General features: G+C 59.6%; 1 long non-coding RNA gene across 1 annotated transcript; it reads right to left on the minus strand.

Annotated features, from left to right (window-relative positions):
* Positions 1-318: 318 nt before the first annotated feature.
* LOC119506598 lies at positions 319-3,880 on the minus strand. The gene is made up of 3 exons (XR_005211012.1): positions 3,798-3,880; positions 2,786-3,052; positions 319-397 (listed from the first exon to the last, which is right to left on the minus strand). It is a non-coding gene; the product is annotated as an uncharacterized LOC119506598 (long non-coding RNA).
* Positions 3,881-9,390: the final 5,510 nt, after the last annotated feature.

A 9,390-nucleotide genomic window follows, 5' to 3' on the forward strand; every position in this document is an offset into this window, starting at 1 on the left:
GGTCCACGAGACCGAGAGCCTGAGAGCGGGCATCGCAGGGAGAGACGCCCCTTGGCGGGAGGGGACAGTGGTCCTGGGAGGCCGGGGGCCTTTTCACCTGCAACCGGAAGGAGGAGATGCCACTGGCCACGAGAGGAACCTTCCAGGTGAAGTGGGCCAGGTGTGGCAAATGCCAAAAGGGGCATGTGGCGGGCGAGGGGGAGGCCCAGGTGAGGTGGTGCTCGTGGGGCAGGTGCTGTAAGGTCTTGACTCTGCTTCACCCCGGAAGGGAGACACGGCCCAGCCCATCCCCTCCACCTGCCGGGTGCAAAGAGAGACGTGGAGAACACCCAAGAAGCCGGCGGTGGGGCCTCTGCCCTCAGCGAACTTGGCTTCTCAGCGTGCGGAGAAGACATTCCTGCGTGAGACACGAAGGAGGTGCTACCAGGGGCCACGCTGAGGCTGCTCAGGTGGCAGGTGCGGGACGGACGAGGGAGGCCGTTCCCAGACCCACTGGCTTCTCCCGCGCAGGTGAGGCCACGAGAGCCGAGGCCGCAGCGTCCGCAAAGCAGTGCCCTCTCCCTCCGTCAGGACGCCTCCCGTGGGGACAGGGACGTGGTGGGACAGCAGACGGGGACAGGACATAACTCCTGAGGCAAAACCACGTTTTATGTGGCAAATAAAAGCACATCAAAATCAAAACGACCCAGAAAGACTTGAAATACAGAGATGAGCCCAGATTTATCAAACGCTAACTGACAGCAGTCGGCGGGGAGTTATAAGAAGGGTATAACCATAATGAAGATCTGCTAGACCTGAATGTGCATCGTTATCAGCGAGTAACCAACCCGGGATCAAAGTTCATAAAGCAAATGCCACAGGAACTCCAAGGAGAAAAAGAAAACTTCTATTACTGGCAAGAGACTATAAGCCCCTCCCCCAGCCACAGCAGAACAAGTGGTAAAAAAAAATGAGTAAGGAAACAGAGTATAAACAACATAATTTGAAATAAAGGACATAAGAGACAGAATAGCTAAGGCACAAATTAGTGAAATCTGATTATATTGCAGAACTTCTCCAGAAGAGAACATGAAGGAAAAAAGAAAGAAAATGCAAAGAGAAGATAAAGCAATGGAGAAGCAGCAGCACAAGTCAACAACAGCTGTCCCCACGCGTCCCCAGGAGTCCCCCAAGGAGAGAATCCTAGGATCCAGAATTTCACATCCAGGCAAACAGCCTTCAAAAAATAATCACAGGGAAACAGGACCTTAGATGGTTTGCGACACAAAGTTCTCTATCAAAAACACCTGTGGGGGAAGTGCTACCTGAAAAGCGAAGCAAAGTGAGATGCTGCAAGGAAGGGGAGAGAGAGGTGGTGGAAAATCGTGGCAACATTTCTTGTCTTGAAGAAAAAGAATTGAGATGAAAAAAGAGAAGAAAAGAGAAAACAGAGCTCCCATAGCTCAGAATCAACATTCCAGATAGATCCCCATTTGGGGGAAGAAGACAGGTGTCTTGGTTTGCCAGCTGCCGTGACAAATGTCTCAACATCCGTGTCCCAACCACAGGAATACGTGGCCTCACGGTTTCAGAGGCCGGAAGCTGAAATCAGGCGTCGGCGAGGCCCTGCCCTCTCCCTGGAGCCGTGGCTCTGTGGCCCGGCCTGTCCCTCTGCACCCCCACCCCGGCCCCGGCCCCTGGCGACTCTCGCCCCTCGGGCCTGCTCTCCCCACTTCCGCGGACTTCTTGGGGCTCGCTCCGGCTCCTCTTTATAAGGCCCCAGCAACAGCATTAGGCCCACCTGGTTCAGGTGAGCCACCCCTTGCCTAAAAATAACATCTCCGAAGCTCCTGCTTGCGGTGGGCTCACACCCACAGGGGCGCCGATTAAGAACATGTTTTGTCGGGTGCAGAGTTCAACCCTCCACAGCTGGAGATAGTAAAGGATGTGGGTACAACAGGCCGTTTCTTGTTAGAGGAAGGAAGAGAGAGCAATTTAAAAAAAGGTTCAGAAAGCATCAAAAAGGAGCAAAGATGATGTCCTAAAGTAAGATGTCAGAAACCTTTGGCTGCGTATCAATTATTACAGGAACCGTGAGCGGCCTAGGCTCAGGGTTTAGAGACACAGGTCAGCGCTGCAGGTTCTCAAAGCTCCAGCTTCGGGGGAGCCTCCCGCAGCGGGGAAGGGCAAAGGTAAAAGGACGGAGACAGACAGACAGCAAAGGGCAGCTAAAGAGGCCTGGGACAGCCAGGCTGACACGGGACAGACCTTGAGAAATAAGCCGTCATTACGGAGCGAGGGCGGCTCAGGCCACACCTGGGCTCCCCAGGCCGCGGTGACAGAGGACCACGGACACAGGGGTCCATTCCCGCCCGGTGCTAGGAGCCGGATGTGTGAAATTGCAGTGTCGGAGGCCGGGCTTCCTCACTGGCAGCCACCCTGGGCTCCTGCCGCGTCCCCCCCTGGCCACCACGGCCTTGGGGTGCACAGTTCACAACACTCAGTCCCCCTAACAGGCACTGTGGGCACAGGGTCCTCAGGCTCCCCTGGGGAACCTCCCAGAAGGGCCGCTCAAGCCCCGGCCCTCAGCGCTGGGTGGCTGCTCAGGGTGGGAGGGGGCTTTGCTGCTCAGATGCAAGTCATGGGGAATCAAAACCGAAAAGTCACATTCCTTACTCCCTGTGCCGTTAGCTCAGGAAGTAACATATTTCCAAACGGGTCCATGGCGGGGGGACCTTAAAAGAATGAACAGCCCCAGGCCAGCCAGTTATTGGGGGCCACGTTCCCCTCCCCCCCAGGTTTCCACCTGTGAGCTGGGGCGAGAAGGCTGCCCTCTCGCTGGTGTGAGGCTCCGAGGATGCCGAGGTGGGCCCGAGACCCGCCCCTCTGTGCCGGGCTCTGGCGCGGGGCGGGCACGTGGAGGCTCTGTGGGCAGCTGACACATGTTAATGTCCAAGCTCCTTCCGGTTGGGGCCACGGCACTGGTGGCCTGTGGAACCCAGGAAAACAGCACCCTCACTCTGACCTGTTCTCAGCAGCCCTGGGGTGCTTTGGGGCCTTCAGCATGAGCCGACTGCATGAAAGAGGGTGTGTCAGTTAGCTATTGCTGTGTAACAAGTGACCCCAAACAATAAAACATTGTATTATTCCTAAAGAGCACAGCTGCTCTGGGATGGACTTAGCCCAGCTCGGCTGTGTGTCTGTGGTCAGCGGGTGGGCTGGCTGGGGGCTCACTGTTCTAGGGCGGCCGCAGCTGGGCCGACACAGCCTGCATGTGTTCTCTTGGCTTCTAGCAGCCCACCCTACACCTGTTCTCATGGCTGCAGGAGGAGTCCAGGGGACAGAAGGCAGAGCATGGGTGTCCCCTGAGGCCAAGGCTGAGTTGGCACAGTGGCACTTCTGTCCCCCTTTATTGGCCAAAACAAGTCACAAGACCAGCTCAGATTCAATGGTGGGGAGACAGACTCCACCAGTCAGCAAGAGCATGGGGTGGAGAACTGGGCCATCTTTGCACTGATTTTCCCCAGGAGGGGAGCCCACCATCCTCACCCAGTGGCCTGACTACGAGAAGATGGTGCCCGGGGATACTCACCTGCCTGGGGGAGGCCACTCAGAGGGTGGTGGGGACAACAGCCCAGATTCAGGACCTGCCTGCGGGCCCTTTGTGAACCAGGCCCATGTCTCGGGCAGCTTTGCAGCCATAGTTGCCAGCACAGCGTGGCTCTCCCAAGGGTTTGTTGAGTGACTGAGTGACCTGAATCAGCTTCTGTACTGGGGAGCTCGGAGGAACGGTCCCAGAGCCGCCTTCTTGTGCACACCTCGTTCACGGTGGGAGGGCGTCTCTGTCTTCCAGGAGTCCCCAGTCCTGCGTGTCTGGCTTCCTTACTGGAGTCCGTCTTCCCCACACTCATTTGTTCCTGTCAGATCAAAGATGTGTCTCCATGGCAATGGCTTGGCAAACACCCTGGCAGACAGAGGCGCAAACAGCAGCTCCATCTGCCAGCTTGGGGTGCCTGCTGTGCTGGCGTGGGGATGGCGTGAGCGGGCACGCCTGGCCGTGTGGAGTGACAGGTGTGGGGGGCATGGGAGCTCGGGGTGGGTGTGCAGGTGGGCACGTGGGACCTGGAGTGTGGTGGTAACGTGGAATGAGTCTGAGTGTATGTGTGTGAGCATGTCTGCGTGCATGTGAGTGCACACGTGTGAGGGGGTGTGTGCAGAGAGTGGAGGTGGCTTGTGATGTGTGTTGCAGCTGACGGCCCTCGATCGAGCACTTACGGGGGACTGGGCTCTGCACCAGGAGCCGAAGGCAACAAGATGGGGTCCCTGCCCCCTGCCCCCTGCCCCCTGCAATGTGCAGTCCAGGGCTGAGGACAAACCCTGAGCAGGTAACTGACGATATGTGTTGATGAAAGCGTGTGAAGAAGGCCTGGGAAGAAGCGGCTGGCGGGCCGGAACCCTGAAGTGGGTGGGAGACGCACAGACCCGGGGGAGAGCCAGGCGGGGGCACGGCCGTGCAAAGGCCCAGGGGCAGGAGACGGAAGGAGAGGGGGCGCAGCGGGGGGCTGGAGGCCAGAGCTCACTCGGCCCAGCAAGGCCCGGGCTTCACCCTGATTTAGGGAACACAGCTGGGGCGTGCAGAGTGTGGGGGTCGGGGCACCCCAGATAGGGGGAGGGAGGGCATGTGGATGGACAGACAGAGCTGGGAGGCTGCAGCTGACAGCTGACCAGGGTGAGGCATGGGGGGCAGGGGGGTGGGCTGGGGGCTCCGGTGAGGATTTGAGCTGTGTCCCCAGGGCAAGGGGAGTCTTTGGAAGGTTTCGGGCTGGGGACATGGGGTCTGATCCACATCCAGCGTGTTCCCCATTCTGCTGGGGTGTGGACTGGAAGAGGCCCGTGAGATGGGGTAGCCTGGGGGCTCCAAAGATTTCGGAGGTGGGTGGATGCTGCTTGGAGGGAGTGGGTGGGAGGGCTGAGAGGAGGGGGCACCCTAAGGGCTGCCTCCCCCGCAGAAGGTTCCGGAGCTCCTGTAGCAGATGTCCTGCCCGGGACCTCCCAGCTCTCCCCATCGCCAGTCCCCGGAGGCTCCCCCAGGCCTGCAGGCTGCTCAGGGTGTCCTGCCCCCGTTCCCTCCCCAGCAGACCCTTCCAGAAGACCCCAGCCCCCTGTGGGATTTCTCGGGGTGCCTGCCTGAGCCCTGGCTTGGGAGGCACCTCAAGGATGCACCCTGTGCCCTGGAAACGCTGGGCCGTGGCCTTTCAGGCCGGTGAGGGGGGCCTGTGAGGAGAGGCCTCTGCCCGTCCCCCACTTGGCCCCCGACCCCAGCTCTGGCACCCACAGAGGATGCTCAGGAAGGGCCCCTCATGCGGGCCCCTGTGTCCTCCTGGGCCCCCCGGCCACTGGCCTGTGCAGCTCCCACTTGATCAAGCTCTGGGACCCTGGGGGTTGGGGGCTCATGGTTGCCTTCAGCTGGGGACCCCTAGGCAGGCCCAGGGCAGCCAGGGGTCTGCTCCCGGGCTCCCCACTCCACTTCCCTGCTGGCCTGGGGGGCCTGGGACCCCCGATGGAGGAGAGGCTGGTGGGTCCTCCCTGTGGGTTGGCCCACCCACCCGGGACTGACAGGGCCAGGGGGGCTGCAGTGGGTCGGGGGCTCCCACGAGCTCCGAGCAGGGGCTGCCGGTGCCCCCCACCTCCTGGGCCCCTGAGAGCTGGGGGCGGCTGTCTCTGCAGGGGGCTGAGGTCCAGGAGGGTGTGCGGCCATCGGGGGTCACCGGGTGGTGCCAAGCAGGACGCAGCCTGGTCAATTCCAACTCAGTGAAGCTATTATTATCATTTGTTGCCATTGCTGTTGTTTCCGGCCTAGCAGGGGTGGTGGGGTGTACAGGCGGGGCCAGAGGCAGGGCTGGACAAGCACTGAATGTCGCGGCAGCCCAGGGGCAGGACAGACCCCGACAGGATGATGTCACAGGATGGGGGGCTGGGGGATCAGGCTGGTTGTAGCAAATTCTCCCTGTGCCCCACCCCGGCCTTCTCTTCCTCCTTGAGAAGTGGCAGAAGAGGGCAAACCCTGTAGAGGCCGAGAGCAAAAGAAGGGAGGGAGAGACAGACGGACAGGCAGACACCGGGAAGGTCTCGGCCCCGGGATCAAGGCCAGGGCTGAGCAGCCTGAGGGCCCCCAGTGCACGTCTTTTGGGGGCCTGTGCCGAGCTGCCGAGCTGCCCAGCTGCTCTCTGGAGGGAACACAGGCTCTCGGCGCCCAGGGACCCTGAGTGACTCCCAATCTACCAGCTCACAGGCCGGGCCCAGGCCAGGCCCCCACCCCTGGTGGGACCATGGGAGGGTGGCCCCAGAGGTCTGGGATCCCTGGCACCCCTCCTGGGCTGGCACAGGGGGGCGCTCGGGAAATGGTAGCTTTTCCGAGTGGCCGCCACGGGCACCGCTTCATGCCGCCTTCCCACAGCCCCACAGCGGCGTGAGGCCAGCTGCTCCACCAGGAAGCACAGGGAGGCCTGGGGACACTGAGGCACGGGCGAGGGGTCACGGGCCGGCAGGGGGTTGGACCCTGCACCCCTGCCCTTGCTGAGCAGGTCCCGAGTCCCAGGGCAGTGCCGGGTCCTTCTCACCTGCACCCCTGCCCTCATCGCCCCCTCCAGCTGCTCCCCAGCGCCCTCACTGAGAAACCGTAGGAGTCCCTGCTTGGCTTGCCGTGGCCCCCAGCTCTGCTCCAAGCCCTCTGACACCCACCCGGCTCTCCGCACCCCACTGTGCTGTGGGCCCCCCTCTTCTCCATCCCTGCTCTCTTCTGGCCCCTCACCCCGTCTGCCTGGCAGTAGAGCTGGGCCATGTGAACAGGGAGGCTGAGCCGCTGCCCTCGCCCGGCACCTGGCTCACGGCAGGGGATCCGAAAGGCTCCTCCAGGGAACGGCAGCCATGTCCTGAGAACCTAGTGCCTGCCAAGTAGGTTCCATGTTTTTCTAATCCTTTTGACAATCCAAGGATGTATTCTCCTCCTTTCCAACCTGAAGAAACCAAGGCACAGTGATGTGATACAATTTCTCAAGGTCGCACAGCTAGCTGTCTTCCAAACCCAGGTCTGCCCAAGCCAGGGCAATTTCTGGTCAGAGGATGGTGATGAGAATGAAGGTGAGGTGGCAGCCTTTTTGTCCAGCTGGCTGGAAGGATGGGTGCCGCATATCATGGCCCATTTCTAGAACTGGCCATGATAAGGTGGCTTCAACAGAGGGTTCTGGAGACATGGTGGTAGGGCAAATATATCCTGTGGGCAGGGGGTCGGTGGGCAGAGGCCAAGGCGGGCGGGGTCTGATTTGACTGCTATTGGCTGCCTGAAGCCCCAGCTGGCTCTGTGCTGAGTTGTCAGCAGTCTTCCCTCTGTATTCAGGGGGCCCCTGGCACTCGGCACCACCCATTAGGGGTGAGGAATGTTCCTGACAAGCCGGGAACACCCAGGAGGGCCCAGGACTGCAGCACCTAGATTTCCAGTTTTATGTGCCAAATGGGCAGCCGAAATGGGGACATGTAACGACCACTCGGCCCCTGCCCACCCACCTCCTGCCCACAGGATACATTTGCCCTAACACCACCGTGTCCCCACTGTTCAGGTGATCCATTCGTGAGACAAAAAGCAGTGCAGGTGTTCAGGTGGGGACACTGTTCTCCGGCTACCAGCAGGGGAGGGGGCTCCTGACGAAGCGGCTGGCAGAACAGACCATGTGGTGCGAATCCCTGCAAAGAAAGGGTTAAACGTGGAGAAAAATATCGGGGAGGGTGTTCGGCAAACAAAAAGTTAAACGAGTTCACCTTAGTTTCCTAGGGCTGCCGTGCCACAAACCGTGTGGCTTAAACAACAGAAATTTATTCCCTCGTGTTTCTTGGAGCCAGAAATCTTAGGGCAGAATGTTCCTGCCCCCTTCCCGCTCCTGGTGGGCCCCGGCATCCGTGAGCGTCTATCTCCACCTCGGTGGTCAATGTCGATCTCCTCTTATCAGGACACCAGTCTGGCCTCATGTCCACTAAAGCACATCGTCAAGACCCTCTTTCCAAATAAAGTCACATTCCCAGGACTGGGGGTCAGGACTTAGATCTTTTTGGGGGGACACAATTCAACCCATAACATCACCTCTTTGTGGTTGGATTAGTGTGTCTTCCTTTTTTCCTTTACATTTCATAATTTTCCCAATTTTCTACAAGGGACACAGATTACCACGTGTTCTGGTTTGCTAAAGCTGCCAGAATGTTCTATACCAGAAATGGACTGGCTTTTAACAAAGGGGATTTATTAGTTCACAAATTTACAGTTCTAAGATGGTGAAAACGTCCCAGTTAAGGCATCAACAGGACGACACCTTCTCTGAAGACAGGCCACCGGCAGCTGGGGCTCCTCTGCCACACGGGAAGGCACCTGGCCGCGCCTGCTGGGCCTTCGCTCCCGGGTTTCGTTGTTCCAGCTTCTGGCTTCAGGGGCTCCTCTCTCAGTTTCTCTGGGACCTTTTTCTTTGAGCTTCTCTTCATTTCATCTCTTACCTTCTCTGGGGCTTCTCTGAGCTCTCGGGCTTTTTCTGAGTGTCTTTTATCCTCTCATAAAGGACTCCAGTGAGGGGACCAAGACCCATCGGAATGGGGTGGGTCACCTCTCAACAGAAACAACCTAATCAGAAGGTCCCACCCACAGTAGGTCTGCACCCACAGGGAGGGGTTAAAAGAACGTGGTCTTTACTGGGGCACATAAGAGCTTCAAACCACCAAGTGGGTAATCATTTTTTAAGGCTTTGCAAAAAAAAAAAAAAAAGTCCTTTGCTGGGACGGGGAAGATGGTGACAAATCCTGTAGCCACCTGTGGGGGCACTGCTAAGCGCATGGGGGCATTTCTCCAGCGCCGGGTGGGCAGGGCAGGTAGTGGGGGGAGCAGTGAGGGGTGAAGGAGGCACTGCCTGGGTTTGAGGACCCCTGTCTCTGCCCAGCCCAGCCCCTCGCCCCCTGCACCCCCCTCCTCCCCTCCCCCACAGGTGCCCTCCCCTCTGGAACCCTCCCCCTGCCTGCTGTCCTGAGCTACGCCCTCTTTCCTCCCTCTCGCTCCACACACCCCGCAAGGATGGGGGGGGCCCGGTTTTCCCACACACATCACCCCTCACCCTGCCCCCCACTAGCCAACCAGGAGAGCTTTGCTAAAAGGGAGACCCTGGAAACCTCCTCAGTGCCTGGTCCCAAGGCCGCCTGTCCCTCACCTTCACCCCAGGCCCCCCGGGCGGTGGGGGTGCCGAGCCCCTCACTTCTTTGGATCCCCTGGTGCCAGCGGGAGGCGGGGGTGGGGGGGGGCGGCTCTCTCTCCACATCCCCGAGCCCTTCCGCATCCGGCTGCTCACAGAAAGCTGGGGAAGGCCTCGGGTTTTCATCTTT

This window comes from Choloepus didactylus, chromosome 11 (genome assembly GCF_015220235.1).
Source record: "Choloepus didactylus isolate mChoDid1 chromosome 11, mChoDid1.pri, whole genome shotgun sequence".
Classification (NCBI taxonomy): Eukaryota; Metazoa; Chordata; class Mammalia; order Pilosa; family Megalonychidae; genus Choloepus; species Choloepus didactylus.